Source organism: Vidua chalybeata, chromosome 1, assembly GCF_026979565.1.
Source record: "Vidua chalybeata isolate OUT-0048 chromosome 1, bVidCha1 merged haplotype, whole genome shotgun sequence".
NCBI lineage: Eukaryota > Metazoa > Chordata > Aves > Passeriformes > Viduidae > Vidua > Vidua chalybeata.
Genome location: NC_071530.1, coordinates 25,188,751 through 25,215,087, shown reverse-complemented (window position 1 = coordinate 25,215,087; position 26,337 = coordinate 25,188,751). Strand labels below are relative to the sequence as shown.

The 26,337-nt window shown below is 40.3% G+C and overlaps 1 long non-coding RNA gene across 1 annotated transcript; it reads left to right on the top strand.

Moving 5' to 3' along the window:
* The first annotated feature begins 19,734 nt into the window (after positions 1-19,734).
* Positions 19,735-25,763, top strand: LOC128797683 (uncharacterized). Its single transcript, XR_008434207.1, has 3 exons — positions 19,735-19,888; positions 23,596-23,689; positions 25,560-25,763. It is a non-coding gene; the product is annotated as an uncharacterized LOC128797683 (long non-coding RNA).
* The last annotated feature ends 574 nt before the right edge of the window (positions 25,764-26,337 follow it).

Here is a 26,337-nt window from a genome sequence, read left to right as displayed (position 1 = left end):
TGATTTTTACAAAGATGTGTAGTTTAAAAACTGAAGAAACACTGATTCAAAGAACAAAGGGAGACAAACATAATAAACATTCAGTCTGGGGGAGAAATGAGCCTGTTTCTTCATCTTTTGTCAGCTGGAGTTTCTGAATTCCACCACCTTGGTACATCTTATGAAGTGAGTAATTTGGAGTAGATGATGTGCGGATGTACAGTACGGCAACATGGAAATCTTCTGGCTCCACAGCACTTATGGAGCTTCATCTGTTATGCTTTGTCAGCTGCATGTGACACAAAAAAATACCCAGTTTAACCTTCCATCCAATTTAATATCCAGGATCAATTGATGATGGAAAATTGGGGACTGAAGTTATTTGTCCTTGGTCCATTTATTTGTTTCACAGAGTGGGAAAAGTAGCTGCATGCTGTTGATTTTGATTTTACTGTTCTGTAACTCAAAAAGGAAATAGTACTGTGGGTTTTTTTACTATTTTTCTGCAGTCTGGCCTGACCTGAGCCACACAGCTGCTGGCAATAGTGCAAGGCCAAGAGGTGGGATGAAACACCAATGGCAAATGTTCTTGTCACTGCTTCCCACACAGGCCCTACCGCGTCTCTCCTTCGGGGTCATTCTGTCTCTGGAGGCACATGCCATCCTGCCCATACAGGAAACAAAGAGTTTTCATTGCTGCAGTGTCAGACCAAAACCAATATAGATCCTAAAGGTCAGAAGGGTGGTAACTCCACAGAGCTGGCCATGATAACTTCATCACACTGTAGAAGGATTGAACAATGTCATCCTAATTTAAATGCCTGGTGTCTGGCTCTCTTATTCCATAGTGAAGCAAACAAGAAAAGAGAATAAAGGAACCTGAAGTTTCTGGGGAATATGGGCATGCCAATAAAATATTCATAGAACCAAAGATAAACCTTGCATGAAGAAGGCACAGAAGAAGTTAGGAATTTTACTACCAGCTCTGGTTGTAGCAGCTGTGTCTGCATAGGGGCAGGAAAAGATGCAGTTGTTTTTCCCCAGGACAAACTAAGCAAGGACTAGGAGTCCAACCAGCTTCCTCCAAGAAGCTCCAGAGAGCTGCATCCAGTGCTTCCCACCAAGAGGACTGGAACATGGCCACTGCTTTCACGGATATGGGCACCAGGTCTTTCATGTCGGCGGCTGCTTTGCCGGTCCCAGTGGATTACGGTGCTGACCGGGGATGAGATCTCCTGTCACTGCCTTCAGCTCTGCACCTGACTGAAGTGATTTTTCCTGGCATCTACCTGTGTGTTGAGTCAAACCCACCTGCAAACTTAAAGTAGAAAAATGTAGCTAATAATCAAACAAATCCTTTCAAAGAGACTGGAGGGCAGGAAGAAGGAATAATTGCAATACAAGTAACAGAAAAGGGAAGAAAGGTTTGGCTGAGATCTAAAAACGACTTGTGAGATGAGTATTTGCCTTGCCTGGTAGTTAAATATCTGGCTGCCTGCATGGGTTTATTACCCTGAGTTAAGTACTGAGGATCTTCACAGAGGGTCGGGCCATAGTTGCTCAGAAGAATTAAAGCAGTTAAAAGTATCTGCTCAGCCCCTGAGAATAATGTCCTAAAAACCACCAGCTGGAGGAGAGAACTGCCCAACCTAAAGTAGTAAAAGGCCAGTATTTCTAACTTGTAAAGAGAATAAATTCTATCAGAGCTTTTCTCACTCTTTTCTTCATGGACAAATATTCTGGACACCCTTATATTGATTTGAATGTGCCTGTGGAGAACGCTAACCTGGATTTAACCAAAGCTGTTTCCAAATTACAGGTAAAAAGAAATGCAGAAAGAAATGTTGATCTGTCTTCTCCATTTGTTGTTCTTTAAATGAGGCATGAGCCTGCTTTTAATGAGTAACCTGAGACAAAAGGAGGGCTCTTAGCTTAGGTGGGAAATTCCTAGGAATTCAGGAGCAAAATCCTGCTTTTCATTGAGGTGAAACTATTTTCTGAATTTTTACCCCAAGACAGAGCAATTCATACATTAAAAGTCTGTATTGCTTAGGGAATCAAATCACTTGCTACAGCTCCTGTAGTAATTTCCCCAAACAAAACATATTTGTCTTTTCCATTAAAAAAATTTAAGATACTCAACACACATGCCATGCTAAGGGAATTCTTGTTTGCAACAACAGTAAGAACATAGTGAGAGCCTAAATACTCAACGTGGTAACATACAGGAAAAGAAAACCTCTGTTCCTCAGATATTTCAATCTTTTGGACAGAAAAATAGCCAACACAAATCATTATGCTTTAACTGACTGTCTTCTCAGAGACCTCCAAAACTCCATGTACCAGGAATCCATCTATGCACTGCACCTGCACCAGCTTTTGCTGTTTCCTTTTTCCATGTCTTTCAGAGAGATCCCTATTTATCTTAATTCCTACACATCTTTTCTAAAAGTCATTGTGTGGGAATATTCTGGGGCACGATGTACTTGCTACTTTGAACCAGATATTGAACAGACAGTGCCGCATTGCTATTGTCTCGGTAACATCTGTTATGGTTTGACACTCGCGCAATGCCAGCGTTTTCATGAAAATGCACCTTTCCTAAATAAATGCTGTGAGATGTTATCAGGAACAGAGCAGAGGAGGCCTAAGCTTAATAATAAAGGAAAAAAAAACTTTATTAAACTACTACTAATACAGAAAACACATAAACTAAATCCAGGGTGAAGACCTTTTAAAACACTCCTCTTTTTCTCAATTTCTAAAAACACCTAGCCATGAAACATCACCCGGGATTCTTGATTAAATTACTACCCTTCAGGTAATCTATACTCAAACTATCAAGGGAGAGAGAAGTCTCTCTTGCACCACAGACCCCTTAGGAAACACAGCTGCCCCTCTGTGTTTCTCTGTCACACATGGCAACTGCTCAGGAAAAAATCTGCCAGTGTGACACTCTCCATTCCATGTCACAGTGCTCTCACTACTGTGCATGGACAGACTGTTCATAGGGCTCCTTTAAGGATGCTTTGCCACAGACCCAAAGATACAACAGTTCAGTTTCTCATCTTGGGACTACAGTCTCCCCCATTTTCCCCTGGGGCCGAGGGGTCCAAACAGGACTCATCTTCTTCCCGAAGACAGAGGGTATCATCATTCCCTTTTCAGCTTTCTTCGTTTCTCGCCATTCTTGTGCTGTTCGAAGCTGAAATAGGTCTCTCTGGGTCACCACTGTATCCCCCTAAAATGCAGTCTCCATTGCAGGAGATTTTAGTTCAGTCTATGGCTAACAAGAAAAGTCCAGCTAAAAGTTACTTCATCATCTCTTCTTACCTCTTCTTCTTCTAACATCTCAGTTCCCGGACTATCTCTCTTCCACTACAAATCAAGGAGGAGTAATACTTTTAAAAAGCCCTCATTTCTTGGAAAGGGTTAAATGTTCAGACTCCTTGGACGTCTGATATCTCGGTCTGGTGTTCCGCCGCCTCCCACGCTGGGCATTCCCCCCCCTTCTCCCTCTCCTCTGCCGGCAAATTTCCAGGTGCCGCCAGGCTCTCTGTCTCTTTCCCTCTTGTGGGGGGGGGGGGGGGGGGGGGGGGCAAAGACATCTCCACTTCTCTCCACCCTTCCGTACACAGGAGCTGGCTCGGTTCCAGACCCTCAGCCCCTCGGCCTACCTCGACGAGGCCGCGTGGCTTCCCCTCCCCCACCCAGCCTAAGGCTGGGCAGGGGAGAGTCTGCACTCTCTGACGACCAGAACCAAAAGAGAGAGTTCTCCTGGGAGTTCTTGCTTTTAACCCCCTGTGTTCTCAGAGGCGTGTCCATACTTTCAGTGGTCACTCCAGGTGCTAATATCCAAACCTGACCACTGATTGGTTTGACCCAACTTCCTGGAAAAAATTCACTTCCATGTCAAACCACGACAACATCTCACTATCATAAAAGAAAAAAATAGATTTTCTGGATGTCTAACAATCATTGCTACTGTTAATAATACTATTAACATATTTTTATTATTAACTATTAGCTATTGTTATTTATACCATCTGAATAAAATCTTAACATGTGTAAATTAACGAAGTAAAAATGCATACTGTTATACAGCACTCCCTTTCAGCTTCCTTTCTCTTAGTTGCTCTTTACCTACTGGAGGGACACAGCCAAAGGATATGGCAGTGGCAAAAAGTATTTCTGAGGTGGGAAAATCCTTCCCCATTGAGAGAATTCTTTGCCACAGCTGGCTGTAGTAGAAAACACCTTAACCCAAACAGTTAGGACTTTCAAGGAAGTCCTGTATTTCAAACTTTTTCAGTAGTGTTATGGTGTTATTTTCTAACCTGCAGGGCATTTATAGGCTCAAATCTGCACTAATAAGTTGTTTTAATCACAGGAGTACCATGTGAAGCATGTTCAGGAACATTTCCGTAGAGTCACATTATACACTGCCTTGTAGCTGCTCTCATTTTCTGAACAGAAGGCAGCTGAGGGTAAGCACCTTCCCATCTTACTTGTCATGAAAAAGATATTCCAAGGCAGGAAGTCTCAACTTTTTTTTTTTTTTTTTAATGTGAAAACCTGAAAACCCTTTCCAGGGAAAAAGGGATCAGGCTAAAACCTGTTAACAGTAAGACTGCTTTTCACAGGATTTTTTGCAGAGTCCCTCTGTCTTCTCCTTCCACATCGTCTCAGACCATGGGTTGAAAAACATTGCTCTGAAGATGGTTTCCAAATGACAAAATAAAGCAATGAAACAGAAATCCCTCTGGCACTACTGTACTATATTAGAATATTTTAGAACTACAGGGAAAAAGGATGTTTCATCTAAGAAGGAAAACATAAAGTCGTTTCACAGGGACATAACCTCATATATTTTCAGAAAGTGTAATTGTGTCTTAATTAATTAGGCAATTTAAAAGCCTGTAATGAATTAAAGATATGATTTCTTTGTTGTTGCATAATGGTTGGAAATGAAATTTCTTAGAGAAAAGACATCAAGTGCTTAACCTGGGTTACTGTGCTGTGTTCCCTGACAATCCTCAGGTGAGACTGAGTTTCTGAAGCAATTTTACTTTTTTCTGTGTTGTTCGTTAATCAAATTTGTGCAGTCCTAAAGTTACAGAGGTGTGAAGATCACATCTTGTGTCCTTCCTTACTCTCATAAACATGCATCAGATTGAGATGGGTTGGTGACCAGCTTTTTATTTTGGTAATTTTTTAACAGTCTTACAGGAAAATTGTTGGGGTTTGAAGTGTGCTTTGGGGATTTAGATGCTTTCTACCTTCTGTGACATTTTATGGGTAATTTGGTGGTATCTTGGAGCATAAAACAATTGGCTGTGGATTTGTAATGAGCTGGTTATCTTATTTCCCTTTGCAAATCAAATTAAAGAAACAAACTGGGAAATGCTCTGTGTGAAGGATGGGTGTTTTTTTTTTTTTTAACAGACAAAGCAGATAAAAGCTGACATTAGCATTCTTACATTTAGTTCCTGTGACTATAGACATTCTAGATATTAACCTGTTTAATATGAATACTGTCTCACAAAATGCTGGTAATAAGAGCTAAACCGTGCTGTATTTCATTTCATTCCTGCTGATAGCATTTATCAGCAAAATCTGGATTTAAAACCCCCCAAAATATGCAATTTAAGCCTCATCATAACTGGACGGCTGAGGAGGAAAGTGAGGGGATTATCTGGAGCCTGGAAGCACAAATATAAGAGTGTATTGTCAGCATGGGCTATAGGCCTTTTAGCAAATGGTAGTGTAAGCTTCAGCTGACAGGCCTTTTCACAACTGACAGATGAAAATATGAAACTTAAATTCTTCATGACAGATAGCTGTGCTGAATGAAGAGGCCAATGGGACAGTGCTGGGCTGGGAGCGAGAGTGACAAATACAGGCCCAGTGTCTACAGCGCAGGATGGCTCTTTGTAACCCACACACAATTCATTCCTCAAGTCTCCCCCATTTTGCCAGGCAAACTGTTATAGCAGACTGGGTTTTTTTTTCCCTCTCTTTTTCTTTCAGATCAACATTTTTTTAGTAGATGAATGCCAAGTCTTAAAAGACGGGGGTGGAAGATTAAATTTAATGTGCAGGCATGAAAGATGTTTCCTGGATGCTTCTCCATTGGACTTTTCCACCCAGTCTAACACACTGCTACTGTAGGAAGCTTATTCACGGTTTATGAACTGCGCTTAATCCTCAGTGTTGCAGAGCTTTGTCAAATTTTTTTAAAAATTGTATTTTGAAATCACTGCTCCTTTCTGTCAGCACCCCGCCTCTCCAGCCCTGCCTGCTCATATGGTTGCATTCCCAACCAGGATGCTCCTCGGTGCAGGATGGGACTTCTGGAATGAGATGGAGGTCCTGGGAGTAGAGTCCAGCCCAGACCCTGCCTCCAGATGTGGTTTTGTAGCAGGAAAAGCACAGGGCAAGGTTCTGTGCAGTCAGAGGGGCCCTGTACACCTTTGCTTGCAGAGCCAGCCCCAGATCTGCTGCCGAGCTCTCTCATGGCTCCACCACTGGTGCCTGCAGCACCTGCCCACAGGGAGGTCATTCTCCCGTGGCCCCAAGAGACTCCTGAGGTGCAGCTGCCTCCTGTGGACAAGCAGCTCCTGCAGATGTTGCTACCTCATCTGCCAGCACCTGTTTCCAAGCTAGTCGCCTTCAAGCAATGCTCTGTCCAAGAGCTGGCCTGTATGGTTGCCAGACGGTATCCAGGCAGGAAAGCTCCTTGGCTTGGTGTCCTGAAGGGCATCACATCAGATGATGGCAAAGGTCTCCTCTAGCCCTCAACTCTATAAAACGAAGAAAACACATGGGCAAGTTTTGTTGGTTTGTTTGTTTCTCCTTTGCAGAAGGAAGTGCCCAGCTATGGAGCTGTTATGGTCTCCCCTGTGTTTTCAGCCTCATTACTGGGTTATAAAAAAGGGGAGATAGGAGCCAAAAAAAACAACACACAGTATGGCCTCTGGTCAATCCCAGAGTCATTACCTCCACAGAGTTCCCTCTGAAGTCAATGGACTGTAGGATCCAATCCTTAGTATTTGTCTTCTTTTATACAATTTGTAATCATCAATACAAAAAAATAGAAAGCCCTAAGGTAACATGTTAATTCTTACCAGATGTACTGTATGTATCCTTATATGCTAGAAGCCTGGCAGGACTGCAATGTCACAACAGACATTTACTGAAGTACCTGGGGAAATGTAACAAAAAGTGTTAGTAGAAAATGGTCTTTCAGCTAAATTACCTAATATATTTGCTAATGGTATCTGATTTAAAAGCCATAAAAATACTAAGTTAAAAGCACATTAGAAGATGTGGTATATTTATAAGTGTTTGTCACCTTGGCAACAAAAGAGAAATTCCAAATCTAACACTAGCTTTCATGGGCCAAGACCTTTGAAAATTGATAAATACCTACTCTTTATAGCAATGATCTTCTCTCAGTGAAGAAATACCCCACTGTAAAAGGAAGTTCTTCATTGCATAAGAAAATTTCTAATAGCTTTCAGCTATGGTTTTGCCCTATCTGCCCACTGTAGCATAATTTATAAAGTCTTGACAATGAAAACAATATGTTTGTAAATATGGTAAAGCACTGATCTTTTTTGTAGCCTTCTTGTAACTTTGAGCCCTAATTTCCTTTCTACAAGCCAGGTTTCTTAGCACCTTTCTGAGCTCTAACCTGGCCTGAGTCAGTTTGCAGATCTATAGCTCTGCTCTGATGGCTGTAGAAAGAGCAGCCATCAGAGCAGAGCTATATTTACAAGAGCTATAGAGCCCCCCGGGGGAGGGGGGGGCTCTTTTTTCCTGCCTGTGAATAGCTGTGCAACAACCACTAAACTATGCATGCCTTGATAAATGAAGTACCAGTTTCAGCTCTGCCTTCCCACATAATATATGGTCCCATAAAACTGCACTTTAAGACTAAAAGGAAAGCTATTTGCTCACTTGTAATGCAAATGCTTCCAGTATATTACCTCTGCATACAACTGTGTATAGATCCTTTTTATGTTAATTCTCTCCACTGGTTTGCCCACTGCTTATGGATGAAGATCATAGGGACAGATCTACACAAAGAATTAACAGTAACAAAAAAAAAAAAATTCATGCTGTCCCATTGAACCCTCCAACACTGCAAAGTTCTGTTTTGTGGCATCAAGTTTCCCTGAGGAACAGGGAGTCCAATTAACTGTGAAAAAGAATGTGCCCAAAACTAAGCATTACCCAGCATAATTGCCCTATACAAGTATCCTCAGATCTGATGGAACTGATTAAACAACTTGATCACAAAAACAAAAGCAAAATCTGTTGTATGTGGGTAATCTCTCAGCAGAAGTGAAACCCTGTGGATTCAAAGCTCCAAAGTGCCTTTAAAGATTAGAAAAACCTTTAGAGAGCTTTAGGTAGCCCTAGATTAGATGCTGCTGAGCATCTCATATACCTCTTTTTCTTCCTGTTTTGTAGATGCTTTCATTTTATTTCTACTGTTGATTCATGATGTTGACAATTGGCTAAATTGAATTGACAGCTGAATTGTCCATGATCTCAGGAGACACTGAGCCAAACTGCGCAGAAACCCTATATTTATTCTTCATTTGAGTCAAGTATCTATGGGAGAAAGGAAATTATAAATATGAATTAAAATTTTGAAGAAGTTGCTTTGGAAAAAAGAACTTTTCATTTCAGAGTGGTTTAGGATGTATTAGTGTATAATTCTGCTGTCCTGAGTCTAAAGTTTGGGGTTTTTTTTTAATAGGAAATTTAAAACCACATATTTCTAGACCGATTTAGACTTCCCTGTACAAGTGGTCAAGCCTAACTAATTTTCATCATAAGCACACCTTGCTTTTGTTAAAATTAATGAGGACTGAGAGTGTAATCAGATTGGACCTCCAACCTTGCCAGTGTTTCAGTGGATTGAAGACCAAGCCCACAGCTCTATCCATCTCTATCCATCCATCCAGTTGTGCCCCAACACCTCCTGAGCAAACATCTCCAGTGAACCATAGAAATGACCCTTGTATTAGGGAAATTGCTTTTTGGCAGAATACGTGCAATTTATATGGAGTTGATAAAGCTTCTATTAAGGCACTGGTTAATAGATGTGGTTGAAGCTATTTTTCAAGTATTGATAATAGGGTGGAAAAAGGGTTTCAATTAACTGAGGTTGCAAGAATTGTATGGATAGACATGTGCTCTTACACTCAAGTGCACAATTTTCACTGATTGATAAACCTAACACACCACTTGAGGCTATATTCTAGTTACATCACTTCACCATTAAATTCTTCATTTACCCCCAAATGAATAGATTAACATTGAGTAAACTCTATTGAAAAATTTTACATTTCAGTGAAGCTTCAGTATAAATTTGTACCATAAAAGAAGATTACAATTTATCCTTTGAAAGTCATTATTTAAAATGCAGAATTCAAGTTCTCTATGCAATAAGTGTTTCAGATGTGCTTGTTCAACAAGTTTATGCAAATCTACAAAAGATGAGCTACACCATGTATATAATATATATACATATGACATATATGTATATATATTATATAATATACATTATATTGTATATTATATTGTATAACATACAAAAATATAACACCTTTTAATAAATTAATAATATAAAATTAATATTAAAATATTACTAAAATTTATTATAAAGGTGATCGCCCACATTATTTTAGCAAATCTGTATTCATAATTTTTGCATGCTCTTATGTATGCTTCATATAGATTGGATTTTCCTTTTGTTTAAAATAAATAAGGTAGGTCATATGATTCTATCTACAGAGTCAGCATTTTATATGCTGGGAAAAAAGGACTACATTATAGGGACATTTCTGAAAGTTACTGAAAAGCAGAGTAGATAGAATTGCCTTAAGAAGAGGTTTAAAATCAATACTGTTTAAAGGACCTTCAAGACTCTGGGCCAAATTTTGAGGAACATGGAGTTCTGTGAAAACCAGGTGGCTAAAACCCACATTGTAACACCTCAAAGAATCAGCACTTCAGTACTAGGTTTGTACTTCAGACACTCGGTTTGGCTGCCCGCAGAACCAAAGACCAATTGCTACTTGCTTTGTGTTTTTAAGAGGAGATGGTTTTCCATTATACCCAAAAGGCAGCTGTCACCAGTCCGTAGTGAATATTTGGAGCCCCTTAGGGTCATTAGCAGTATGAGAAGATATGATGTTTCTAAATAGTCATGTATAACTTAGGAATTCCTAATCTCTGACATCATAGGGGAGATCTGTCAACTTCTTTCTTTTTCTTTCAGCATTAAAAATAATATACATTTTTTTTTTCAGTTCTCTGTTTAGGCTATGGTTTAAACTCTTACAACTGAAGAGTCAGGCATTTGGATGTGTTTGGTTACACTGCCCCAATAAACCATGCATGTGATAACTGGTTGGGATATGTAATTCTAAATTTAGACATATTTTGGGAATTGAGGAGCCATTGCTTCAGTTGCCTCTCAGATCTACATGTGATTGTTTAAATTTATTTTTCCTTGTGGCTTCCATGCAGCCTGAATAAACACTGAACATACAATTTCAAACCTTATTGTTTTGCTTTGGTTATACTTCAGACTGCAGCCATCTCAAACCACTTCTGAGTGAAAACACAGTGGCAAAAATGGACTTTTCCCTTCAGATGACAAGGCAATGAAATACAAAGAACAAAAAATCTAACTTTCTGAAGCACTGACTTTTTATATGGCCCATGCCATTAATGTGCAAGAACTTTTGTGAAGATGGAGCCATAGGCAGAATGATGCAATGGAGAGGATCTAAAAGACCCAGCATTTCTGAAACTTAATTTTAAAAATAATTGTTGTTGTCTTAACTGTTGTCTTAACTTTAAATATATTATCAGTTTCCTCAAAGATTGGAAATTGTTCTGCTGACCAAAGTTATGTATCCTACTGGTAAGCAAGAAGTTTTGGCTTAGAACATCAATATCTGTTCTGAATGGTTTTAATAAAATCTGAGTTAGTACAAAGTAAAAAAAAAAAAAAAAAAAAAATCTAGATTTGCAAGAACGTGAAAACAAGATTATAAAACAACCTTCCAGACCCCAAATATCTGACCTGCAGAAGAGCTTGTCATTGCCATCTCTGGGTGTTTCAGATCTTTCAAAATCAGGCCCAGAGTCTGAATAAGAACGTCACCACAAGACATTTTCATGGTATTTGCAGATTTTCTTTACAATACCTCCAGCTTTTGATTGTGCTAAAGGCTTAAAAGCAAATCAGAGAAAAGACTTCCCTATTGTGTATTACAGAAGATAGAAGCCAGAAACAGTAAAACTGAGAGTACTGTTTCCTAATGCACTCCTTCACATGACAATCAGTTTAGATCTCTTACTTTCTTTCTTAGCCAACCTCAATAACTGTGTACTCAAATCAAACTTTTTTGCTGTAATATACTGCTGTAGGTGATCCTACCCATTTTTTATTTACTTTGTATGTTAGAATAATAATTACCACCACTGTACTATATTAGCCTGCTTAATTTTATAGTTTATCTGTACAATAAGTACTGTACAAGTAAGTATTTTTACTTACGTGTGTAGACAAAAGGATTTTATATATATATTCTTAATAAAATCTTTGGGTTTGTAGATTCATTTGACATATGCTCACCGTTCACTCTGATGCTGTTTTTGTAAGAATTCCACGTGTCACTGATGCTACTGTGTTTGGGATGGGGCTGAGAATTATAGTTACAAAAGCTTTACGTGCTTTGGAAAGCAGAGTAGGACAATGACAGTGTGATTTCTAGGGTTTTCTTTAAAACATAATTCAGAATAAGTTCCTGTCTAACAGAAAAAAAAGAACTATCAGTTTTTCACAGTTGTACATACAGTAGCCCAGAGTTGGCTGGGCCAACTGCTGCACTCATGAGAGCTGGTTAGATGAGCTGAATTAAGATCAGGACTTGCCTAAATTGCTCCTTGTGGCTTTGATTTGACGTACTGCATCAACTTCACTCGGTAATCTAAGATAAAAAGAAGACTAAGATAAAAAAGGTCTCAAGAGTGTCCTTATTCAGAAAGAAATTAATTGACACCTCTGCTAGTGGCACAGTGTTTCTTCATTCATTTCTGTGGAAAACCACTAGATGATTCATCAAAACCTCTATGCTTGCTGAAGAAGACATGACAAGTTAACAGGAGCTCTGAGGAAGAAGGTATCCTGTGTTTTGCAGGGTGGATGAGGAGGAGCTTTGGAGCTCTATGGGTTTCTCCATGCCATGGGCACCACTGTCTGCTTTTCCAGCTGGGGTGGCCTTGCTGCCCCCCTGCCTGGGCAGCAGCTGGCAGCACAGGAGCTGGGGGGCCCAGCATGGTGGTCCCAGTCATGCATCACACTGGCCCTGCACTGCTGGCCCCTGTGTTGCATCTCAGGGAGCTACATCCAGGGCTTCAGGATTAAAACACGCCTTAGACACCTGACTTTCATTTACTTCATAAGTCTGTATGATAAAATACACCCATCTTGTTTTCCTGACGTGTTTGCAATGAAGATGTTTCCGCAAACATAGGAAGTAAACCTACTGCAGAACACTTCTTCACAGGCCATGGATGAGCCACATTGGGGCACAGAACAGCAAGATGTGAGGAGAGTGGAGGGCAAGAAGTGAATTGCAGGGACAGAAACCAACATGCCTGGACCCCAATTGCCCATCACCTCACTGAAGGGACTGGGAAGGAGGGAAAGTGGGAACCAGCAGTGAAAACAAAGGGAGCTGAGGCAAGAAAGGAAGGAGAAGAGGTGTTTGACTGAGGGAGAGCCTGAAGAAAGGTAAGGGAAGTTAATTCCCTGAGTGTTTTTTCAATTGTATATGTCTTCTTTTTTTACCCTCAGTACACCCATCAGTAATTAAAAGGCTGTGTTAATTTGCAATAAATTAAATTAAGTGAAATTCTCTGCATTAAGGCTGTGCTGCCTGTGATACTGCAGAACAGCTGAATGACAGCCAGGGCTGGTGACAGGCAGGCCCAAGGGGCTGGAAGGGCAGCAAGTACACTCTTGTCTGCCAGCACAGCAAAGCCAACACCAGCAGCATGCTCTGAGTGACACACATTGCTAGTGCCAGCTCCCACCACATACACTCGAGAAGATCCTGGGGGGATTGCTAAGCTGTTAAGCAAGCTAAACAGATACATTTAGGGTTAAAAATGCCCTGGAGGAATTTTGCCAGAGAAATGTGGCCAACAAGGATGACTGCTCTTACTTGAACTTGTAAGAGATTATTTCTATCTCCTGACTTTTCATACATAATTATGGGCAAGTCCTCCTAATATAGTCAGAGATGAGATAGGTCCTTTCAAATTACACTTCAGGGCTGATATTTAAACCCAGGTGCTCTGAATCTCCACCTTGAACGGCCCATTCATGTCTTTTCTGAACTGAAAGTACAGAGGGACTGTCTGAGGAAGTCCCGTTAGGTGACGTTGGCCTCAAGTTCGGTGGCCCGACTCTTGCTCTTGAAATAGTCTAGGTATCAGCAAGTCCTACAGCTTGCTAGGATTGCTAATGAATAGCCCTGCTTACCTATCTGAACATCAGAAATAATGCTTAATAATTATTTCCAGGCTACAACATCTGATTTTATTTGGGGTGAACTTCATCCTGGCCCCACCTTATGATATGTAAAGGCAGAAGCATTTTTGAGGTAGAAAAAAAAGGCCTACTCTGTTCACCTGATTCCTAAAGGTCATGGAACTTATGCAGTGTTGCATATTAACCTCTCCTGTTGATGCTACCAGTGCACTGTTCTCAGGGCAGCCGTGGCAGAAAAAATGAAGTCAGTTGTGCAGTAACATGAAAAAGACACTGGAGCACAAAACACAGTTCTTTCGACATATGATAGGCATTCAGTCCCTTAAGCGTAGGCAACTGATGCTATTTTGGAAACCCTGGGGTATTTTGCCCCATCTCCAGCTGCAGTTGGGCAGGGCTGGGGTCTCCCAGGTTACATCAGGTGGCCCTATGTTTTAGGGCATCTCAACTAACCTTAGAAATGTTTGTTTAGGCAGCTGAATTCTACCCTGACAATCTTGATACTTGCATGGAAATTCAAGTTATGGTGAAAGGTATCTAGTGATTATTTACATTGTGGTTACCCCTTTTAAGTTCAAAACATCCTTACAATTTGCATCAAGGTTCTGCAATAAACATTCTGCTGATACAGCTACATGGAATATACAGTTATCCCAGGGCTACTTGGCTTTGTAAAATCTGGTTCTGGATGTATCTGGTACTCTTCCAGATTGTAGAGCTGAGAGGCCAGAAATCAAGTGACCAAAAAATGAAAGGGGAACAATATTTAGGAAGCTTCCTGCACTCTATACAGAGGAAGAGTCAAAGGAAAATAATGGTGAAAATTTGTAGTGATGGACTGAGGAGAAGAAAGATGATACCAGAAATGGTAAACAAAGGCAGGAAATAGCCTGCTGGTGGTGTTAGTTCTTGATTAGGAGCCCGTTCAATTTTGGCTAGAGGGCTAAACCCAAGGAGACATTTTGTCAGCCCCAATGTGGAGAGAAAACAGAAAGACAATAGAACAATTAGACAGAGGAAGAGAGCAGAAGTGAACAAACATATTGCCCCTATTACAATGACACACAGCTAGAGCTTTGCAGCAATACTGCCCAGCTGCCTTTAGACAGAGTGAAAATGAGAAAATAAATCAAACCCTCTTTTGACTGTCAAGGGCAAAGAGAGAACTGTTTCTATTTCAGCCACTGGTAACCCGATAGCTTTGCCACAGCATATTTCACATAAGGAAGTCTGTAAAGCAACATCTAAGTGTTCCTTGTGATTAATATTCCTTATGATCTGCAGCCACCTAATCGCATCCTGACCCCAGTCAGGGTCAGCTCTGAGAATGGATGGGCTGTGGGAGCAGGGTGGGCTACCAGGAGGTGCTGGTGAATGATGGAGCATATGGAGAGAAAAAGAGGACCTCTGCAGACATGAATAAATAAATAGTGGCAAACCAAAGGCACTGACCTCAGGAATAATGCCATGGGTCCAGAGTTGTGCAGTGCTATTGAAAGAAGCAGGACAATCTATTCCTCACTTCCAGATGCACTGAATGTAGGATACGCTTTTTTTCCCTTCAATTTAATAAAAAAAAACTACAGCATGAAATGCAGCACTATCCAGAGACACAGAATTCTGAAGGGATTCCTGGGATGCATTAATCAGTGCTTGGAGTGTCCAATTTGCTACAGGACAGATATTCTGCACTGCACAGCAATTTACACATATTGAATGGTAACAATGCTAATAAACGTTCCTGGGGTGTGGGTTTTTTTGTTCGTTTGTTTTTATTTTTTTTTTTTTTGTTTTTTTTTTGGGGGGGTCGTGTTTTGTTTTTTGTTGTGGTTTGTTTGTTTGTTTGTTTTAACCAGGAATTGGGCGCATTTGTGGATATCTAACAGCCTGGACCATAAGATAGTTCCTCTCACACCCAGATAAGCTTTGGAGGCACCACTGATCTGAGACAGATAAGTCTGGACTGGTGGGCCATTAGATGTAGGTCTCTGCCCAGATTTCACATGATATTGGTCCACGGCTGGATCAAATACCAATTTTCTTTGCAGCACAGGGCTTTTCTAAATAGGCACTGTATGGTAGCCTGGAACCATGCAGGCCTCCGAAACAACAGTTTACACAATGTATCTAAAATGCTTAATATGGTTTTGAGATTTTTTTTCAACAGGACATCTTTGACTGCTTACAAGCAAATTAATTTCCAATCTGTTCTATTGTCTCTTCTTAATCTTCTCCTCAAAATATGCTTTCAGACATTAAAGCAAATAAAAATAAATGGGCCTAGGCATTGAAATAACTAATAGACCACCTAAAAAAAAAATCTGGAAATCTTAATGAGTATACTACACACACTTTTTATTTCACCTTGAAGGGAAAAAAAAAGGCTTTAATTCTGAAAAGAGGATTTATTTCCATTTTTCATTTATGCAAATTACATTCTGAATAAATAAATCTACATAATCCACCTTCCTGCTAGACAACTTGCAGCAACATTTGCCAAGAGAAAGTCAAGCTTTTCTGATACTAATGCATAAAACATGCTGGATAAAAAAATTAAAACAAATCATATTGTGTAAATAACTGATGTGCAACTCTGAAAAGAATAATAGAAGCACTGATGAATTACTCAGGATTGTCTTGTTCAATTATTTCTAACATGTTACCAGTTAAGGGTATATTTAAGTAAAAATTTTAATAGAGACAGTCATATCCCAAACCACTGAAATCTATAGGATTTTTTTCCCCTTTAATTTCCGTGCAACAGGCATGTAGATCTCTCTGCTGAAGCACCCGATATTGTCAGGCTGTTGGTCTTGGAAAACAACCTCTTCAGCATGTAGCTGATGTGCTGTGAAGGGGCTGCAGCTCCAAGAAAGCAGATCTCTTATACTATTTTGGGAATGTAGGTAGTGCCTTCCCTAATTTGATCAAAACCTAATCCTTGATCCTTGTGTCCTGTGTCCACGTGAAATACAGGCTTGGCGACTGTAAAGGTTGTTGCCAGTCTTGGGACTGCCACAGGGGAAGGATCAAACAAAAATCACTGGCAGTATGCTCTTTAGAGGTATCCATGGCCTTTCCCCACTCTGACTGCATAGGGTAGATACTGAAATGCAACTCTTATTCTTTATCGTCCATCCAGAAACTATCAAACTCTCATCATACTTGGAGCTTTGACATCCTCCTGCAAATTTTCCACATTGGAAAATCTGTTCTGGACAGCTGAATCCTTATGCTATTTTCCCTAAAGAATTAAAACTATTCCATGAGGCGGGGTCCTCTCAAAAGACTTGAGTATTATAAACTGCATCACTACATTTTTGCATGCTGTGATGCCTTGTAGAATTTGAAGATATCTGTTCTCGGTGCAGAAATCTGAGTTTCTCACATGCTTCCTGGAGGCAACAAAGTGTGGGATATACAAAGCCTGCAGACTGGAAGCTACATAAGAAGGCCAGGAAGAAACCTTAAGAAAGTATGATTTAATCTCGTGCCTCTGCTAAGAAATCCCAGCCACAAGATTGGCACTAAACCAGTGTTTTATAACAGCTACCTGCAGGAGAGTAAGTTCTTTGTATTTGCTTACCCTATAGTCTGGCTGTTAGGAACATACATCTGGGATATGGTATGTCATACCCATCCACCACCTGCCAGGACATTCTCCTTGGTAGGCTATTTGGTGTTGCAGATTGAGTTGTCTACTTGTCAAATCTGCTCCACTGTGAGTACAAATACCTGATTATACTTTGGAGGAGTTTGATCCCCAACCAACCAGCAAACAGCCTGCTGGTTGTGACACTTGGCATACATACCAGGTCAAATACAGCTTGGACACAGTGGAAATCTGAAGGTAAGCCTTGTTGCTTTGCCCTCTGGTAATTTGTTCCTGCAAGGTCTAGTTTGGAGAGCAGGCTGGTTTGGAGAATGTTTCACAGATCAGGTCCTTCAGGCAATAGAGGATGGGCTTACTTTGATGAGGGAAACACAACATGGCAGATATCTATGCCCTTAGAGACTAGCAGAGAGTTAAAGGGTTTGGGGAATTACAGTGAGGGCTACATTCATGCATTCATCTCCTAAAAAGGCTGGACAAACTAGTGAAATTGCAGGCTTACAAAACCTGGGGTGTTGGATTTAAACCAATGGATTTAGAGTTTTTAATTTTGAAATCATGATTTGACAGCAATCTTACAAGTAAAATAGGTGAAACAAGAGCCAAGCTCCTTATTTAATGACAGAAATCCAGAAACCACAAATTTAAAAGAACCATCAAAAATTTTGAGATTTATAATAAAAGGAGGAGAATTTGACACTACAGATTTTTGTGGCAACAGAAGATTAAGTTTGGCTAACTGATGATACAGGAGTACTCAGCTCCTCAGGTGGGAAACACATAGGCGGCCTCAAATCCAAGACTGATTCTGGTCAAGCTCTACATCAGTAAGACACTGATTCAGGAGTCCTTGATTTTCCTTGTTTCACAGTGCAGTGGCTGGCCATATTCTCTTGGGAAGTACAGATTCTCCTTTTCATGGGCACTTCCTAACCAGCTGGCAAAGAAGGAAGAGAAAGAAGAGGTGGAAAAGACTCTTGCATCTTTTCTCTACAGCAGATATGTAGGGAAAGTCTATGAAACAAGTTCAGGCTGCTTCCTGCTTCAGGGATACCTGAAGCTACTTGTCCATAGGAGTTTCCAAATTACATTCTTTCTTGGATAATCTAGGTGCAACTCAGTATCTTGTTATTCCCCGGTGTAATCCAGACTTTATAGTTCAGTCAAATTCTAGGTTAGGCAAAAACTAGAGGGTTTGAATATGAGCCTTAGTAACTGAATGATCACGGGTCATTGCAAGCTTTTGATATGACAGACCCCTATCCACTTTATGACTTTATCTTGTACTCTCTTAGAGCAATATTATTCCAAAATGCACAGCTTGCTGAAAATCCCAGCTAAGTTACAACTAGATTTCGCATACTGATTTATTAAACCAGAGTTTTCATAATTTCAGTCATCACTGTCAGTCATTCCTTCTGTCACAAAAAAAATCAAACGTGACCGTTTGATTAGACCTTTCACCTGGCAGAAGGGCTCATTTCCCACCTTGCCTTACCTGGGGCTGCATGCCAGAATGTGTTTATGCTGGGTTGGAACTCGGTGGTATATGAATTCCCACACCAGTGTTTTGATGTTTCCCTGACTTTAAATCTAGGATACAGTATAACCCAGCTAGTCAAGTCATTGCCTTGTGAATCAGCTTCTCACAGAGTAAAGGAAAACATCCCAGCTCCTCCACCAAACTGGCAGTATTGTTACGAGATGATTGCTGGGAGAGAAGCCACCAGTGCTGCAGACAAACTTGTTCAGACTAGTAAGTGCTGAACTTTGCTTTTGCTGAAATCGTCAACAGAATCTAGATTTAAGTGAAATGAATACATTTTGGAATAATAAAAACCCATAGCACTTCTAGTTTTCATGTAACAGCCTGAAAACTCTTAGTGAATAGCTTAGTCAAACTCTCTCTTTCAAGCTGCTTGCTTTTTTCTGTGGTGTGATGGACAAGGAATTTAGAACACAGCAAATTAGTTTTAAGTTTCCATGGAATCACAGCATCAGTTAGGTCAGAAAAGACCTCTGGGATCATCCAGTCCAACCTACGGCCAAACACCGCCTTGTCAACCAGAGCATGGCACTGAGTGCCACGGCCAGGCCTTCCTTTAACACCTCCATGGAAGGCAGCCCATGCCAAGGTCTCACCACTCCTTCTGTGAATGAATCCCTCCTAATGTGCAACCTAAACCTCTCCTGGCGTTTTGAAACACTACATTTAAAAGCCAGAAGGGAAAAAACTCCAACACCATGGCATGGAGATTAAGGACAGAAGGGTGATACTCGATAGGCTTTGCCTGCATATAAACCAATAATGAAAGAGTGTCGAGAACAGAGGCGCTCAGTAGCGGCAGCGGCCTGTGCAGTTTGGTCTGACGGTGCAGGGAACGACTTTGCTCTCCCCACAGCACTGCAGAGAGCAGCAGCAGCATCACCAGAAGCAGCAGCAGCGCCCGCGGGCGCACCTGAGCCCCGGCCGGGGCCGCGCCGGGCCGGGAGCGGCGGGCGGGGCCGACAGGGCCGCGATCCGCAGGGCGCAGGCGCGGGCCGGAGCCGGGGCCCGGCAGCGGCGCAGGCGCGGCGGCGGCCGCGGGATCCCAGCAGGCTCGGGGGCGGCGGGGCGCGGTGCGGGCCCAGCATGTCGGAGAAGAAGCAGCCGGTGGATCTGGGGCTCCTGGAGGAGGACGACGAGTTTGAGGAGTTCCCGGCTGAAGGTGCCGGGCGGGGGCGGCACGGGACGGGACGCCAGGACGCGACAGGCCGCGGCCTGCAGGCGGGACCGCGGCGGCCTGGGCCGGCCGGGGCGGGCAGGACGCGGCGGGCGGGAGCGGCGGAGGGGCTGGGGCGCCGTGTGCGCCGGCCCTGCCCGCGGGACCCCGCGGCCGCTCCTCGGGGCAGCGCCCTGCTGCCGATCCGCAGGGCCCGGCTGAGCTCCGCGGAAGCTTCCCCTGTGCCCCGCGGGTCCCTACCCAGCCCCCGGCCGGGCAGGGGCTGCGGCGCCGCCAGAGCCGCGATCGAGCGCGATCGCGGTGCCCGTGCCCGGCTCTGTGCCGCTGTCACGGCGCTGGGCACATCCCGTTGGAAGTGCTGTGTCATTGTGCGAGAGGGCTGGGAACAAGTGCGGGAGAAATTTACTGCTTTTTGACACTGGAGATGAGAATCGCAGGGCAAAGGAGGGATGAGGGCTAGAAACTGAGAGTAAGTTGGAAAAATATGTGAAAATGAAATACTGCGCTCTGTAGTTACTCTTAGTCTCCTTACCTATTGAAGCACAGATATGTATATGCTAGTTTGCTTTTAATAGGTACGGATATACTTAATACGGAAGTTAAGTTCAATAAAACAACTCGGTGTCCCTTGACAGAAATAGTCTTGAAAACATCCCTATTAGGGCATATTTGCTTTTTATGTCCTTAATTCTGTCTCAGGTTGTGTATCGTGAGAAATGATATATATCACGATGAATGTAACGTCAGGATTTTTTTTCTCTAATGTCTTTATTGCATGTGGTTTTTCTGTGGCCTTACAAGCCTTAGGTGTTCTGAGCCCTTTAGTTCTGCTAAAATTAATGTTTTGGCGGGTAATGATAAAGTTCATTACATAGTTAGTATATTAGCTAAAATAAACTTACAAGACTATATTTTCTGTTTCCTAAAAAGAAGAAAAAAGTTAATCTTATTTAATGTAAATTAACTGTTCACAGTAGGGGAAGTCTCTGAAGCTTTCGGACATTGAATTGGGTAGAGCCCTGACTTGGTGTTACAGAAAGTGAAATTAGTTTTGCTTGACTCTAGCTGGAATGCTAAAGCAAAGTACTCTGCAGGCTTTCTGGGTGGAACAGAGATTTATTAAAAAGTGACCATCATCAGGCTTCTAGATGTTCTTTCTTGCAGAAAATAAGAACCTCTAAAAGGGTTCATTTGAATCCTCAAGTGAGGTCATAGTTTTGAGATGTTGAGAGTTCAGACCACTTCGTCTGTTATCTCCAGTATTTAGGAAAGAGCTGTGATAACTGGGCTCAAACACATTCCAAATTGTTGTTCTTTCAAATTAAAGCACCACTTTCTAACAACAACTTGTATTACCCAGTTTTTATCCAAAGGAAATTACATAATGCAAATCTGTGTTAGGGGATGAATACATAGACTTTTGGGGTCTTTTCCAACCTAAAAATTTACTTAAACAATTCATGAAATCAAGTAATGTATCAAAACCAGACGTGCCCAATTTTTATAGGATATTTTGAAGTATAGCATAAGTATACTATAGTAGATGAAAACACATGTAAATGAGTCACTTAAGAATCTTTTGTAGAGTGCATTTCAGAATATAAAAATGTAAAGTGATAGAGCAGGGGATAAAGAGCCCTAAAATCCTAAAAATTGTTTCTTGTTTCCCAAGTACAAAATAAAGCAATCAGTGATCAAAATATAAGAATATATTTTTAAGGAGTTCAGCCATGACAAGTTTATAATTTTGGTATATATTAGTAATACTTAATGGTAGTGGACTCTTAAGTGATCTTAATACTTTCTATCCCAGATAATGCTCTACCTTTTTTTACTTTTGTTTAGTCACAGGCATATAATGTAAACTGTATTTTACAATTCTGGGGTAATAGTTTCAATATACAGATGCTGCAGAGTCTTGTCCTACGGGGATGAGAATGTAATTTAGGCTTTACTTTCACTCTCTTCCCCACCCCAGCAACGAAGATGAGATGACCCTTTCTGACTCCTCTTTACTCAGTGTGATTTAGAGCATCTTTTTGCAGTCTGCCCTGCTGATTTTCTATGACTGAAGCTGCTGTTTGTTGTGCTGGATATGAGTTACTGGGAGATTTTTTTTTCCAAGTTTGTACTTCTGTCTGAGCTACTTGAATGTTTGTAGATAGAAAAGTTTGACTTTGTGTTAATTTTAAGTTGTTTGAGCTTTGTTTTTTCTCTCTTAAAAATCCAGTTAATCAGTAAAGTTGTTTATTTTTTGAAAAAAAAATCAATGGAATATAAATTGGCAAGGGCAAAGCTTATTGCAGGTAGTTCTAAAGGATAAGCCCTTCCCTTTGAGCAACTAGCAATACAACTAAGTCCAAGTAATGCATTTTTATATACAGCATTTTTTCTTCACCTTTTCTTCCTAGTTTTTTACTTTTGCTCTCACAGCACAATTTCTATGTTCCTTCATCTTTTCCCATTATAGAATTTATTTGAGTAGGGAAATTTAATTGTAATGCCTTCCACACGTGTGTCTTTAATCAGTGACAAATGGATTTTCCTGTCCTGGTGAATCTCAAATATTAATTTTGTTGCCTGTCAGCATTAGAAAAAGGAGGAGAAAATGCAAAGACCAGGCTTCATTCTTAGAAAGTTAGCTGTTCACAGTGAATTAGTTTTTGATGTTTTACCCCACTAACTTTCTCCCCTGCTCCCCCCATACCTCCATCAGTGTTTAATGTTACTTTAGGCCTTAGTCCTCAAAGCTTTCTGTGCATGGGCAGCAGATGGCTTACTAGAGTGAGAGGGGAAGAACAGTGTTATCTCTTTAAATACAGTAATAGACTTTGAGAAATAAAAATTTGCAAGTGTCAAAATTAGGGGGCTTCTTTTTTTTAACATTTGAAAAACTCTGTGTCTTTCAGTAGGAATAAACTGAGAAACTAAAAAAAAAATCAAGTAAGCCAACTTATGTTTTCATAGTGATTCTGAGCCTTTCATTTTCATTATTTTTCTAAACTATTTTGTTTGATTTTAACTTTTTTCTAATAATGAAGCATTATGTGTATGATGAGTAATTTGTCAAGGGTAATATGCCAGATTACTTCATTGTAGGAAAAATATAAATAAAGTTAGTAAATGGACATAAAGTGTTTACCTACAAAGGCAAGACAGCGTCTGCTGTCTTGGGAACCCAGAAATGGCTGATTAGAGGTATCAAGTGCTGTTTGCAGATGCTTGTTTTAATTTGCCTTTGCTTCTGCATCACAGATAGTTTTTTGTCATTTGTCCATAGACTGACTGCGTCTGATTTGAGGGAACAGACAATGTGTCTGTGTTTTGGCAAAAGCATCTGATACATATTTACTTTTTTAATCTGAAAAAGGTGTTTCAATACAAATCTGGAAGGATGATACTACAGTTTATTCATAAGTAAGCAAAATATCTCTTAGGAATGTTTAATCTTGCAAACCATGATGTGTGTGTAATGATTTTTTTTTCACATTTTCATATTTGTTGTAATTACAGAAATTTTGAGATGTGTTTTAGATCTTTCTGTCTCTCTCTTTCTGTCTTGAATGTGATCCAGGCTTCTCTGTTAAATTTACCAGAAGTCTGCCTTTCCTGTGGCTGAGCTAATTGGTCAGTAAGACATGGTACCAAAGCAGTGCAGCATACAATATTTAGATCTGTTTTTCTGTCTTTAGATTGGACTGGTTTAGATGAAGATGAAGATGCACATGTCTGGGAAGACAACTGGGATGATGACAATGTAGAAGATGATTTCTCCAATCAGTTAAGGTAATTTTATTTAAACTTTGTTCTAGAAGACAGGTAAAATACTTTAAATGGAGTTAATTAGTTAATATCTGAAAGTTTGAAATCTGTTTGAAAGTTTATTTTTTTTACTTAAAAAAATAAAGATCTGAAATGGAAATAAATGAAAGGTCTACTTTTTGCTTTTCTATTTAAAGCCTTTTAGAACCAGATTTAGGGATTACAAGACTCTGAAGTGCTGATCAGCATTTCATCTTTTAATAATTCTACTGAAAATGCCTTAGGACATTGTGGTGACAGAATTTTGTTCTGCAACGCAAACAATGCAAAGATCATGGAAAGTTGAGATATAGTTGACACTTTGTCAATTTAACATGAAGTGAATCCTTTTCTAATGACTTTTCTGTGAGTGTGTGAAAGTTCTGAATTGTACTGCCAAGATTAATGGCAAGGCATCCAAGATTATCCCTTTGTGCTATGTGGTGTGCAAAGTATGTTACAGTTTTTATGTCTGTACTTTAAAACAGCACTGCTGTTCTTTGTCCAAATGGGCAGATTTTCTGGAGATTAGTGATCTGTATAAACATTAAGGTTCTTTCCTATGTGATGAACATACTGTTTATGAGCAACAACAGCAGAGTAATTGTTAATTACATGCTTTAAAAAAAGTGATAGCAATTTGTGTACCTCTAAACCAGTTGCTTAATCCTCCTTGTCACTTGTAGTTTCAGTAATCCTTTACTGACGCATAATTATAACTTAAATTGTTTCAAGCATTCAGAACAAAGCCAGATTTTATAATTAATCCCTCAGTATGTTGCATGAGGAGCAAACTGTCTGTAATACGGCCTGCTTAAACAGTTCCTGGGTCGATCTCCTTTGTACTCCAGGGAGAGCAATTATTTTTGTGTCTTCTGAGTAGGAAATTGTTGGTATAGTTATTTAATATATGGTTCAAAGGCAGTTAAATGGTAATATTGGAAAACATGTAGTGAAACAGACTTTCAAGAAATAGTATAATTCTTGATAGACATAGTTGATCTAGACAAACTTTCTGTAACTGGCCTTAGTTGCAGCCTGCAGTGTTGGTGACCGTATAGTGGTTTGCAGTGTTGCCTGGTTGTAGCATTTTCTTTCATCTCTAGAAAGCAAATGCTGCAGTCCTCCACTTTTAAAGTCCTACTACTAAATGTGCAAACTGACCCAAAATAATTTTAGAGATTTGTACTTCTGTATCAAGGTGCTAGGATAAAACAGGATGCATCCTGGCTGGTGTGTTCAGAGGCAGGTGAGAAGCAAAGTGGTGGCAGGGCAGGAGTGGTAACAGTTGTAGTTCCTGACTTGCTGTCCTGGCCACAACTAAGGAAACAAAGCAGTTGTTTCCCTCAGAATTGTTCACGGCAAGGTGTATTGCACCAAGACATAAATAAAAATTCCAGACTGCACTATTCTAAAAGCAAAAAAAAAAGCTTACAATTGTTTTGGAAGCACATGCAGTTAAGTCAAATAGAATAGTGAGCTTGCTTGAGTTAAGGAAGTCTTGAGAATAATGTACAAGATTCTTGAGTATATGTGTAAGATAATATTTTGGTTATTCTAATGAATTGGGAGATGTTGCAGGCGCATAGGTGCTACTTCGTGCCATATGGTGGGTCAGAGGGCAATAACTGTGATTAAAACAAATACTAGAATTTTTCACTGAGAAGTCACAGTGATTTAAGATAAAAAACTGAAGTTCAAGAATTACAGAGTAAGTAAGGTTAAGGTTAAGGCATGAATCAAAAAGCAGTATGACATTGCTATTTAAAATTATTGTATATTGTGTGGTATATTTAATTTTTTAATTAACAGTATTGTGTATGTGTTTCAACATATCTGTCTCTCTTCTATACAGAGCTGAATTAGAAAAACATGGATACAAGATGGAAACGTCATAGCTTTTGCAGAACATGGAGTGGTTTAACACTGAACTGTGGATAGACTTTATTGAGAAAAGAAGAAAAGATGGAAAATGAGAAGACACACTTAGTTCATTATCTGCTTGGATTTATTATTGTTTTGTATAAAAAATAAAGTTTTTAATCTTAGCCTCATCATACATTTAGCCTCTACTCACCTGGTACATTGTATTTTCGTTCTGAAATGTCTTGTGTGGCGGAATTCACAGACCTGCCTGGAATGTGCTTACGGTCTGTCAGTGGCTGATGCTCTTGCACTGGCTGCTGTCCTGGGGAGCTAAACACATGTAAACAGAATGAAGACTAATGAATGTTGCTGTCACAGGAAATCAAATACTTCTGTATTTCAATTAAAATGCAGCAGAGATTGAAAGCAGTATTAGGGAGTGATAAAGCTTGTTTTGCCTGAGGCTTTAATTTCATAATGACTTGGTTTGTTTTTTTTTTTTTTTTAGTCATTTCATGTGAGTGCTGGTTTAATAAAACAGAGTTCAAAGTGTCTTGCAACAGAAGAAATCCAAACTCTCCAATCTGGTCCTGTCATTTCTCAGGACTGTTAAAGATGAGACTTCTCTGGAAGTGAAAGTTCTATTCTTGCACTTATTTAAGCCTAGGAATCTCTGCTTAAATTGCCTCCAATTTGCCAGTTACAACAGTCCATCTGTATCACGCAAACATGCCTGCGGAGAACAGAAATCAGCCTTCCAACTCATT